General features: G+C 38.9%; 1 protein-coding gene across 17 annotated transcripts in view; it reads right to left on the bottom strand.

Annotated features, from left to right (window-relative positions):
- LOC134548834 (zinc finger and BTB domain-containing protein 20) overlaps positions 1-12548 on the bottom strand; it is a 472135-nt gene that overhangs the window by 304703 nt on the left and 154884 nt on the right. For all 17 annotated transcript variants that reach the window (XR_010079934.1, XR_010079932.1, XR_010079933.1 and 14 more), the window contains one exon: positions 6263-6338. The gene's annotated coding sequence lies outside the window, so the exon portion shown is untranslated. The remainder of the gene's footprint in view (positions 1-6262; positions 6339-12548) is intronic.

Here is a 12548-nt window from a genome sequence, read left to right as displayed (position 1 = left end):
AAATCTGCCAAGGAAAGCAACAGGTTCAAAAAATTGTTAATGCAGGTTTTGACTCAGAGATGCCTTCACTTATTACTGACACCAAAACATTTTGCACAGTCAAATAGTTCTCTTTGGTTATTATTTAAAAATAAACAAATAAAACAAATATTCTGATCTCTTTCATGCCAGTGGAAACTGTTAAAAACAACAGACTAATTTTGGCACAACAGATTAAAATCTCTTCCTAATCTATTATCTAGATACTTCAGGGCCAATGGCAGGAAAGAGGGCAGTAAGAACAAGATCCTCTTTAGTAAAATTCAGAGCCAGACACTTTAGCCTAGTGAAGAAAACAGACCAGAAAATTTGGGTAACTTACATTTATCAGACTGCCCTACATCAGACTCTGGAATCCGAAATGATTCAGCAAGAGTGTTCTTAGGGACACTGATGTAAATATAGAGTAACCACAATGCCTTTCTCTGGAGTCCCTCCCGTTACATACTAGTTTAGCTAAATAATTTCATTTCTTATAGAACAAAATAGGACTGCTTTGGGAAAGGCCAGGTCTGTGTTGCTTTTTTCCCTTTCATAGTTTATCTAATGACATCTCTGGTCTGAGATAACCTTCCTTGCTCAATAATATTTAATCTTTATTTTATGTTGGAGTAGCAAATGCTTTGATAAATGGAGTGAAAGATTTTCCCTTTTCACCGTGACATCTTCAGGTGCTGAAATGCTGAAATGTTTTACTACAACTTGCTACAGCAGGGAATCAATGCTCATACTCCCATGCCTTTTTAACATGAGTGAATCACAGCCCATACTCCTTTATAGACTAAAACAACCACACACCAGAGAGCCATTTTCCTGTCCTCATCTATTGTGGCCACTATGCTGCAAAAACAAGAGCTGCCATCTATGAAAAAAGTCATGATTCTACCCATTTGTACACTACAGCTGATGCCCTTAACCTCCAAGACCTACAACATACAAAGCCCCACACAACCCCTCCACTCCCAAGGAAACAGCTTAAACATTTGTAAAAAACCAAAAAAACCCATGAGAGACTCAATAAAAAATAATTCCCAACTCCTTTTCAGTGCTAAGTTTTGAATGAGACTGATTAAAACCAATGTGACAACTAAGAAAATTTTCTTAGTTCTTGGCCAACTGCATTTTGAGATTTGCAGTTTCATTAAGTGAAAACATCTTTCTAGGATGTTTGCATGAAAATTCAGAAAACAGAGGCAATCATAAGAAAAAAGAGACAATTACAAAGCTCTTAATCTCCTGAGACATTTACCTTTTTGTCGCAGGCTTTACTCCAGCCTCATTACATATTTGCTCTGATCATCAATCCTATTTGCAACTTTCAACTGTCTCCATGTTCTTTATCAGAGGAGCTTGTATCAGGCAATACCTGGAGTGTCTCCATTAATCCAAATTTTAAAAACCAGTAACTGAAACAAATCAGTATTTGTGCACTGACTGGAAAGAAAGCCCTGCAGACTCACCACAGCTGAAAATGTCTTTCCATGTCTATACGACTCCCTCCTCTGCTCTTCTCTAAAAAAAGAAGGGTCATAGCAAAATGCTGGCATCCCAATGAAGTCTTTGAAGACACAGTATGCTTTCAGTTATGAGAGGATGGAAAAATGAGAACCCTGGAGATCTTTTGGCAACATTAATCAGGAATGTACTCGCCACACACCAACATTCCCAAACAGTACACTGAATCAAAAAAATGCCAGGGACTCACACAACTCATCCAGTTTGGTCTTCTGTCTTATGGGAAGTCCCAGCACATTCTGCGAGGTGGTTTTCCAATCCATTCCTTAAAAAACAAACCTATCCTGCTTCCACAGACCTATAGGTTGTGTGATCCAGTATTTTACAACCCACACAGTCAGAACATGGCTTCTAATATCTAACTTGGTAATTTTCACTACTCGTTGAACTGATTTCTTTAGGTCTTTCTCCCAGTGGACATGAAGAACAATTAATCACTGTGCTCTTGATTATAAATTTTCACTCACTAGATTTTTTTTTTTGGGTATTCTCCTTAAGGTACAACAAAAGCAAGACTTTCAGAAGCATATAATGCCAGGTAGGGCTCCTACATATCCTCTTGCCCCTGGGCCAGATAACAATCAACCAGTTTCTGCTTTCTCCACAATTTTAACTCTAGGACAATTTCTGCCTTGACAAACATTTTTTGACCTCTCCACATTTCCACTGGGGTTCCACAGGTAGAAATCAGGGCAGAATTTATCCCCATGAGCTTTTGGATTAATGCCTTGGCAAAGGAAGGGGAAAAGGCAAAATTAATTCTCTTTGTTAGTGCTAACGCTATTCCTCAGGGATAGTTGGCCCCAAGACATTGATCTTTGTTCAAAGCAAGCATACTTCCATACTCATTTCACATTTGCACAGCTTCTACAAGCCAATATTTGCATCAAAAAAAAAGGCTTAAACTCATGAGAGTCTACATTTTGTCAGAGGACCAGGAACTGGGAATGGACTCAAAGCCCATCTTAGACCTGAAATTGTAGCTAAAACAGGAAGTTACAGGAGAATAGGACAGGTCCCAAAATCCATCACGAACTGTGAGGATTCTTGCACTGTAAAGAACATGGTAGTGCATGTAGTGCTTGTTTGTTGCTTCAAAACCCTTCCTTCATCTAAAAGCAGTGCTGTGATGGACGAAGGCCTTCCCAGCCCTGACATCCTGACGCTACACATGCAGCCTGCACTCTGGGATGCCAGCTTACTGTGTCACATTGGCTTGGGTTCTGCCTCTTCCCTTCCCTATGCCTGCAAGCTCAATTGAACTTATGAAAATTCAAACTGTCTTCTGTCTGTTTCGTACATCATCAGCAAACAATCGCTAGACAAAATGAATTTGCTCTCTGTAATTTGGAGGTTACACAAATGCCTCTGCTGTATAATGCAAAAAAAAAGGGTATAAAGTTTGATATGCAAGGTTAACTCAGCATGGAGGAAAGTAGCAAAGAAACAGAAAGAGAACACGAACCATAAAGTACTCAAAAGAGGGGAGAATGACATGAGAAATACTTCTCTAAATTGCAGTTGGCCTTGCTACTTTTGAGTGATGAGATTAAACAAAGGCACAAGGAAGTTGTGAAAGATCACCCCCATGAGTGGCTGTATTGCCATCCCTCATGATTTGTCTACACAACATACCTATTAATAATAACAATGGTTACTATTTATCCACTAAGAGCTCTGCAAATACAAATTCACAAACTCAGTCATGTTCACAGAGCTGTATCAGTCTGAACCACATTGAAAGAGTGATCTGCTGAACGAGGCACAGTGAGGTTAAATGACTTGTCCAATGCCACTCATTGATCCAGCATCCATAAAGATTAGAACACAGGATCTCTTGGTCACTGAGCAGATCAGGCTGTGTAAAGCTGAAACCTTGAAAAACCAATGTCTTTTTTAAGAAAAATAACATATCATATACTCTGTATTGCCCTCAGCCCATGACAAGGTAACTAAAACTATTGCTTTGAAAGCACATCTTTTGCTTCCGCACACAATATGTGTGCTCTCATTGTCTCATTCCAAAATCATACCGACACTGAATGTGAGCAGAGGTACCTCCTCATGCTTGACTTAATCCTATATGGGGTTAGCTGCAAAGAGCAAAGTACCAAACCACATCCTTAAAGTATTTGAGAAGTCCCATTGACCTCAATAGATCTTGCCTATCAACCCACACGACTTTAGTTCAGAGAACCCAGCACAGCAAGAATCCAGCCACAGACCTTTTGCATTAGCAGAATATCTGTACCACATTCAGCAAGTGAAGTCTTTCATGCAACTGTCTGACAGATGTTCAGGTGACGTGTATCTTAATGTTTCTTCTAATGCCATGTACCAAGTATTTTTATTAGACAAAATTTGGCTCATTTTATATTAATCACTCGCTTTAGGGACATCCCTACATTAAAGCAAGATTTCCACCCTTTAATTAAAGAAATAAATTACACAACCACCAGGATATGGCTTGCCTTTTCTATTTGCTGTTTTGGGTTAATACAGGAAAGCCCAAATGGCAAGTTCACCTTTTAAGTATCTTACAAGTAGAAACACCTGATTACAGCAAACATTCAGGAAGCAAAAGAAAGCACACCTTCCTCTATAAAAAGTGTCACTATTTTTATTGTGCCAAGCAACTATTTACATGGACACGAGGTATAGCAAGAACCACATCCTCATTTTACAGGATATATGTGCTTATGTAAAACTTCCCTCACCTTGTTCTTCTGTATTCCAGAGATAGGCTATGCCAAGGCTACAGAATTTAAAAGCAGCTACATATTTAAAAGTGGGGGGGTTGTGAGTTTGTTTTTGGTGTTGTTTTAATTTCTTTTGTTTGTTTGCTCTTTTTTTTTTCTTTTTGAGCCTATTAGCACAAGAAATTCAGGGATTAAAAATATGGCCCTTTACAGAATGGAAAGAAGACCTAGACAGAAGAGTCATGATCTCACACTCCATTCCCAGTTTGACCACTGATTTACTTGGACCTTGAGAAAGCTGCTCAACATCTCTGTGTGGATGCACTTGACATTCTTGATAAAAAAAAAGAAACCAAAATTATTTCCTAAAACTTGTGTATTTATTTCCCCTTCAAAATCTAGAGTCTCATAAAATGAAAAAAGGCTCATCCCAGCCAGCACCAATTGCTACTCTCATTTTGTCTTGGGCTGTCCATGAAGGATTTTGTGACCATCTGGATCCCAAAGATTCAAAGAACTTGCCTTAGTTCACTCTTATGCTGCATTTTGGAAAGAGAAAATTACTCCTGCTTTCCAACAAAAATTTTCCTGGTTGTTCACACTAAATTGCAAGACAAGCATGAAATTTGGTATTCACAGATTCAGACGAGTTCCCCCATTTTTCCCTAAACACCTCCCTTTAAATTGATGCTGGACCCAGCAAATCCACGAGTGTTTTCAACTTGGCTCACCACCGTAATTGCAAAGTTAACCTCTGGTGGCCAAGGAAGCTGCTCACATTCAGCAGTGAAGAGCAGAAAATGTTAAATACCATTCACTGGCCACAGCCTGCAGTTAATACACAATATTTAAACAACACAATGGCATGGCCCTTGCCAGTAATGTAAAAACACAGTGGAGTAGAGCCAGAATGGCACAATCTGCCTGTCTGAGTCATGCTTGGCACTGTGTGCTGGAGGGGCAGGCTTCAGCTGCCCACAGTGTAACTGCACCCTCCAGCTAGTTAACAATAAAACATTAAAGTATATTAAAAAAGGAGGGTGGGGGGTGGTGGTAAAGGCATGATCAATCCCCTCTAATAGTTAAAGCATTTTCAAACTGAAGTATAAAAGTACCACTTTGGAAGAAGGCTCTGGATTTCATTACACATTGCACATTTTGACCTTAAACAAGAAAACAAACTGACTTAGCTTTGTAATATACCACAGCTTTGTACTGTTCAACTGAAATAGATATTTTTCCTTCTTTCTACAAGCTTCTTGATTTTTTTCATATATTATTTCATTTGATTATCTGAACCTGCTATATTTTCCAATCCTCTTTTGCATGCCTGTTGTTCAGTCACTGAAGTTCCCAATCTTAATTATTAACCCAAATGCATTCAATAAACAGATTCTAAATAAGGGTAGATCAGAGTGATGTGCAATCTGACTTGCATTTATGGAATAACTACGCTCTTAGAGAAAGACTCCTTGCTGGCTGAGACGTAGATGTTATTTTGACTGTTTTGTTGTGTCACAGCAGAGATGAATTAGGCATTTCTGCCTTCATCTGCACCCTGAAGCAGCTGAAGTCCCCTGTGATGTCATCAGAAAGTTGTTTGTTTTTTTCTCATACAACGAAGAAGAATTTGTTACGACATCATGAGGAGAGAATAAACTGTGTTTTGTGCTATAAGGAATCTTCTGCTACTTTCTGTTATCTCTGCACCGATGTGCAGAAAGCAGCGCTGACAAAGCGACAGCAACTGTAAGTCAACAAACAGAGATGCACAGTGTCCCTAATACTACTCAAAACAAAGCAGGAGAGAACCATCTATTCAGTGCTCTGAAATTAAAGATCTGCAAGATGTAAGTTCCTTTTTAATTTTTAAATAAAACATCCTTTGAACTTCTAAATCCCATTGAAGGGGACTCTGACCTTTATCCAAGACCAGCTACTGTGCTAACACTTTGGATGCATATAGAGGAAAAATACGGACAAAAGGTACCGGAAAAGCTTTTACTTACAGGAATGCAGCGGGGCTTAATCTTTTTGTTTTTAAGGTGCAGTGATTTCAGCATCTACAATATAACTTCAGGCAGTCTGAAAAGAAACAGGTTAAAATCTCTTTCAGTTATAATTGGTATTTCAGATTTAATTAAAAATTAAACTTTCATAATGTTTCACCATCCAAAGCAATGCATTATCAGTCAAGCGTAGCCTTTTTTTTTGTTAAAAGAAGCTCTTCCCAGAGTAGTTTGCAATGAAAGAAAAAGGGAAAAAGGCAATTGAGAGTAGCAAAATATATTTCTTCAGCAAAAGATCTCTGAATAATTTGGAAAGAAGCCTTCTGCCACTTAATTTTAACAATCAACTTTATACTAATTAAAAAAAAAACCCACAATTAAAAAAGACAGAAAAACACCATCACATACCAAAGACTGTGAGGATAAAATGTTAATTTCAGCAAAACAAGGACATTGCTAGGACCAGAACATACGCACCAAAAGGGAAAATATGGTTTTACATAATGCCAGCCAACAACATTTTTTACAAATTCGTTCTACAGCATGCAGCACTTTCAGACTGTTGCATGGAGGAGCAGAGAAAGACAAGTTCAAAAAGAGGAAAGCTGTTTTTAAAGTGTATAAGGCAAAAGGTCCCTTGCAACCTTTTGTTAAGGGATATGGAATAGCTCATCTATAAAACTGCACGGTTTCTTATCATGTAAAATAAATGTCACATTACTGTGCAAAACAGATGATTAAGAAGTGGTAGCTGTAGACACAGCATCTGAACAGATGCAAAAAAAAAAAAAAATTCAAAGTGCAATTGAAATAGTTGGAACGACAATAAAACTCCAGGGGTTGTACCATAAATACGAGTTTAAATGTTAGATTGGAGTTTAAAACCTGTGGTTTTAATTATATCTAATTATAAAGGCTCCAAAACCAGGAGAAACGAGAAAAACAAAAAAATATTAATAATAAATTAAAACAATTTTGCAATAAGTTGTCAGGATTTGGCCTCGTAATAACAAACCATACAGCAATATACACAGACACATACAATGTACCAATGACTCATTAAAGGAACAAATCAAAACTTCATTAAATTTTATTTTTAAAAGGTGACAGCAGAACTTGCCTAATTTACCCCATTCAAAGTCAAAGCTATTCTCCTCACCAGCAGCACACTCAGCGAGACGGTCAAATAAATCCCGGATGCAAATCTAATACTGTTTTTAAATGTACCACAGGCTGGGAGCAATTCCTATGTGTAATTTTACTTTGTTCTCCCGTAAGTAAAAATACAATTCCTCAGACATGAGTGTTATATGAGGCTTCTCAATCCATCCTCCTGGATGTTTAAAATAAAACACACCGTTTCAGACAATATACTGTCACACAAACATGTTCACATGCACACCAATACCACAAACAAACATGAGCTCATAAACTTATTTGTAGGTTTAAGTTTTCCACTCTGTCAAGGTCAGAGGTATTGCAGAGCAGGAGGGAAAGCAGAGAGCACGGAAGGGGACAGCACAGGAAGAATCAGAAACAATTCTTGAGCATTTGAATGAACAAGAGCCCCCTGATAGAGGCACTGGGATGATGCTGTCACAAGATAACCTTCACAGGCTTGGATGAAATTTTTCATGAAGGAATCATCTGACACAAGTGTTCCTCTACCTTTAGGCACCCTTGTATCAAACAACTGTCCTTCTTTCCCCTGATTGACATCTAATAAGGTAGACAAACAGTGAAGAAATCCAGGCAAAAAATTGGTAAGGCCATCAGCAGCAGGCAGCAGCACAACTGCCACATAAGTGGTAACAGTTTCAGCCTCTGAACTTCCCTTTCCTTCACTTTCTTCCCCTTCCAAATTTACTACTTTTCTAACATCTTCAGGAGTGTAATGCTGGCTTGCTGGCAGGGAAGGAGAGGGGCAGCAGTATTTAAAATCCAAAGCTATTTCTTCTAATGAATGCAGGGAAAAACTGACCTCAACTGAGAAAACAAAGAGCATTCACTGAGGGTGAAATGTATCCCTGTGTAGAGAGCCAGCACAGAAACTGCACCACTGAAGCCCTATTCCGATGACCTAAATAGGAATAAATTGGTGCATGGACTTCACCACAGCAAATTTTGTCCCAAATCCCCATTTTCTTGTAGAGAATGAGGAAACACATGGCCCTCTCCTCTCAAAGTACAAAGGCATAGCACCTCCTTCCCGTGCTGGGCACAATCCTGACACTGCTCTTCAGTGTATCTTCCTGGTAGTTTTAACCTCAAGTCTTTTGTGTATTGCCCACGTTCTTCTGAGTGGAAAGGGAAAGGAGGGAGTGTAACATTTGGCATTACTCTGTAAGTTAGCATGAGGACATAGTGCCTGCAGTTAAAGTGCTCCCTGTCCTCAAGGCAGGCGTAATTAGCCCACACTGTGATTCTTCTAATGCAAGAAATGGAGCCCCAGAAAAAGCTCTCTCTAAGAGCTTGCCTTCCTGTGCACAGGTGAGGATGCTTAAAACTTGTGGGCCAGGAGATGATGATTGCTGAGTGAAAGGGGTGCCCTGATCCCCTTGTGGAAAGAAAGAGACATGGCTCAAGAACAGTCAATGAACTTTGCTTGAGAGAAGCTCAAGAGCTGGAATTGCAAGAATGAGGAGTATGGTAGGTCAGGAATGAGACACATGAGTAAAGTGTTAACAAAAGAGCAAGAGCTACCTCTTATTAAAGGCTTTAAAAACAAATTTCAGAAGGTAAACAGCTTTCACGTTGCTTTCTCACAATTCCTTCTTGCCATTTATGCAGAGTTTGAAAACTGAGAGGAAAGCAACTCTACAATGACTGAAGTTCATTAGCAATATTCCACAATTTCCATGGGCCCCTAACTCTACTTTTCCTGACTCATGTTTATGGTCTAATTCCCCACTTTATAAGAATCAGATTGATTCAATCTAAAAATTAAAGAGAAGGGAAAAAAGTGTAATTTCTTATTGGGAAACACTTGAGAAGAAGTCAGTCTTCCGCAAACTCTTAGCAATAAAGAAGTTCCACATCTGTAAGGCTTTGATTTTCCTTGAGTACCTCAAGTCAGCTGCATCAGGCCAGTTAGAGTCATATATACATGATTAGTTATGAGAAGGAAGACTAGAGGAGAATACAGTACAATGCTTTTTGATATCTTTAGAAATTTCTAGATATAGAAATTACAGCCTTAGTCAATTGATGTTTTTCAAGCTTCTTGAACTGGAAATCAACAATGAAGCCACTGCCACAAGTAACTATTCAAAGGAGGTAAAATACTGATGTCCTTACTCAAGAAAAAAACTTCATTGATAGTATTAAGGAATTTGTCTTCAACAACCAGGGAATGGGGGAAAGGGGTCCACTGGATGACAAATGGACACAAATAAACAAAAAACCAATCCGTTTACCTTCAAGAGAATACTCAAAAATACTCATGGGCCAGACAGGAGACCTTAATCCAACTTCAGAATCTAAATAATTACTTAGGATGTGGCTCACAATAATTGTGTCACAGAAATGAAAGAGAAAGTCCATTGTACATGCTCCTCATCTCACAACAAATATACTAGTTCTGAAATTAGAACCAGTATAGACACACCAGCACAATGCTCTGTTCAGGTTCACTGGTAAAACAAAAGAACAAAGCTTATTAACACAGATATAGCATTACTTTACTGGGTGTTTTTAGGTGAATGCACTTTAGTTGGTATTAGTTCTCTATAAACAGCTTTATTTTGGTCACCTGTCCCTTGTCCTGAGTGGACAGAACAAAAATGGAAAAAAAAAAAAAGTAATGCCAGTGCTTGAAATATCCTCCTCAAAAGTCTGAATTGGAGCTCTTACTACACTTGCAAAAATATGCAGGAATTTAGGTTATTTCCAGTTCTGCCTTTGAACTCATAGCCATTTGTGGCTCAAACCAGAATCAGAGAGCTGCTGATGGGAGAAACCTGGGGGGCTTTGTAATGTGGCAGAATGGGAGCAGAGGACAACCTACAGCATTGTGCTGGGATCAAGGGCTCCTCCCACTGCAGGAAGGGACAACAGGAGATTGAAGGTTTCTTTGTCAAAATGGTAAATCTCCATCTGTTATTGGTTCACTGCAAAGATGAGCACCCACAGAGATTTTATCTTCCTCATGGCATTCATCCTTTGAGTTTACTTTCCCAGTGAAGGTGACATCCATTACAAATTTTAATTTCTAAACCATGGCTGTTTCACAGCTAAAAAAGCATTTTAATCAGGGAAAAGGTGTATTTTTGGCCACAATTCACACACACCCCACATCCCCCAATAGTATTTGAACTATTTTTGTTCGGGTATGATAAAACCTGCCTTTGGGTGAAGACTAAGACTCCTTGAAATCTCAGTTTCAGAAAGTTAGGGACAATCAACTGTATAAAAGCTGCAATGCATAATCCACTCTCACAGTCACTTGGAAACAGGTACTGGATGCAACTTCACCACAAGGGCCCTCAAGCCTGTTAAACGTGTTGGATGCCTTAACAGCACATGTCCAGTCCCCGCATTTATTCCTACTGCTAACAGAGTAAGCAACAAGCACTTGAGAAGCCCAGCTGTGAAAGCACATGAGAAGCTGAACTTCTCAATCCACAGAAGAGTTGGTCTCTATAGCTGCACTTAGGATCTGACCTGGACTCCTAACGTTAAGGAGTTTAATGGGTAGCTCTGTTATAGTTCGGTGGGACCCAGCATCCCTCTAAATACCTCTTGAAGCTTTCCTCCTACGCAGGGGCGATGATGGTAATCAAGTTGGCTGCTGAAAACCATGATATTCCTTATTCCAACTGTTTTCTTGCACAAGCTGTCCCTAGATCCTGTTTATGTTCCCAAGGAACAGGAACAGTGACAGCATGCAGCTTTCACGAGGCCTTGCCCAAACAATTCTTTCTCTAAAGACACAGTTTCTTTGTGAAGCAGCTCTGAAGCTGATATTTGCTGAGCATCTCTTGGAATACAGCTTGAAGACTTTACTTATGCCCTTTACAAGCTATTGTAGCATATAAGCTTCTCCCACTTCTTTTCAAGGTTCATAATGCTTTGATCTTCACAGCCTCACTGCTCCTGCTGAATGGTGTCATCTCCCATGGCTCGTATTATCTTTAGTGCATAAAATGATAATACCTGTTAAGAAGCAGGCTCTATCACATAATCACAGCAGAACCTTCACATTTATTCTGGTTTAACAGAGAAACTCACATCAATAAATGTTTCATTGTGCTGGGTATTTCAGTGTGGTGACAAACTGGGCGGATAAAGGAAATGTGGTGGATATAATTTGTTTGGATTTTAGCAAGGCCTTTGACACAGTACCACACAGGAAGCTCATAGAGGCACTAGAGAATTATGGTCTGAATACTATTACAATAAGGTGGATAAAAACTGTCTGACAGATAGGAAGCAGTGAGTTATTAATCAATGGTATTACAAAAGAATAGAAAGAAGAATCTGCTCTGATGCTGAGCAGTAGGTGTTAGGATTATCACTACATAGTTTCATTAAGGATAAGAATGTAAATATTGACAGCATCCAAAACATATGATTCAGAAAAAAATAAATGTATCAAATTAGTGAAAGGTATCAAAATTGTAAGATCCAAATAATAGAGATGTGCACGAGCTAGAACAATATGGTATTAATATATCTTAAAATGTAAAAAAAGTTATCAAAAGCCAATACAGAATTTTGTTTCAAACTCAGAAATGAAAGGCTTTCTCTGTGTTTGCTTGACTTCATCATGTTACTGTGCACTGATACGGTCTAGTTGTGAAACTGGCTCCCTTGGAAAGCAAAATAAAACTATATATTTCAGTCACTGTGGTAAGGGACAACCATCTGGCCTATTTTCTTAGGCCATTAAAATTTTAAAGTTTAGAGTAATCACACATGACATCCTTAAATTCTTCTTTGGAAACAGGGTACTCTTTTTTAGTTGTAGTTCCTAAATTTCCACTGCCCTGCACAGCTAAAGCCATTTTGTTGCTGATTTCTGGTACAGGAGATGACATTGAGCTTTCCCCACAGAGACACTGTACACACTCAAAGTTTAATGGGTACCACCTCTCCACTTCCTTCACAGATCTGGCCCCAAAAATTCAGCCAGACCCTTACTTGTGAAAGGGCAAGATCCTGGATGAAAGGTAATATACTTAGGTGAAATGAAAAACTCCGGGGCAGCGTGCCTAAATCTCATGGGAAATACGGCAGAGAAGGTCAAAGTGAAAAACCTTTGTTTGGAAGTCTAGATTTCCCTAAG

Source organism: Prinia subflava, chromosome 3 (assembly GCF_021018805.1).
Source record: "Prinia subflava isolate CZ2003 ecotype Zambia chromosome 3, Cam_Psub_1.2, whole genome shotgun sequence".
Classification (NCBI taxonomy): Eukaryota; Metazoa; Chordata; class Aves; order Passeriformes; family Cisticolidae; genus Prinia; species Prinia subflava.
Note: the sequence above shows the minus strand (reverse complement) of the source record. Positions and strands in the feature narration are given on the sequence as shown.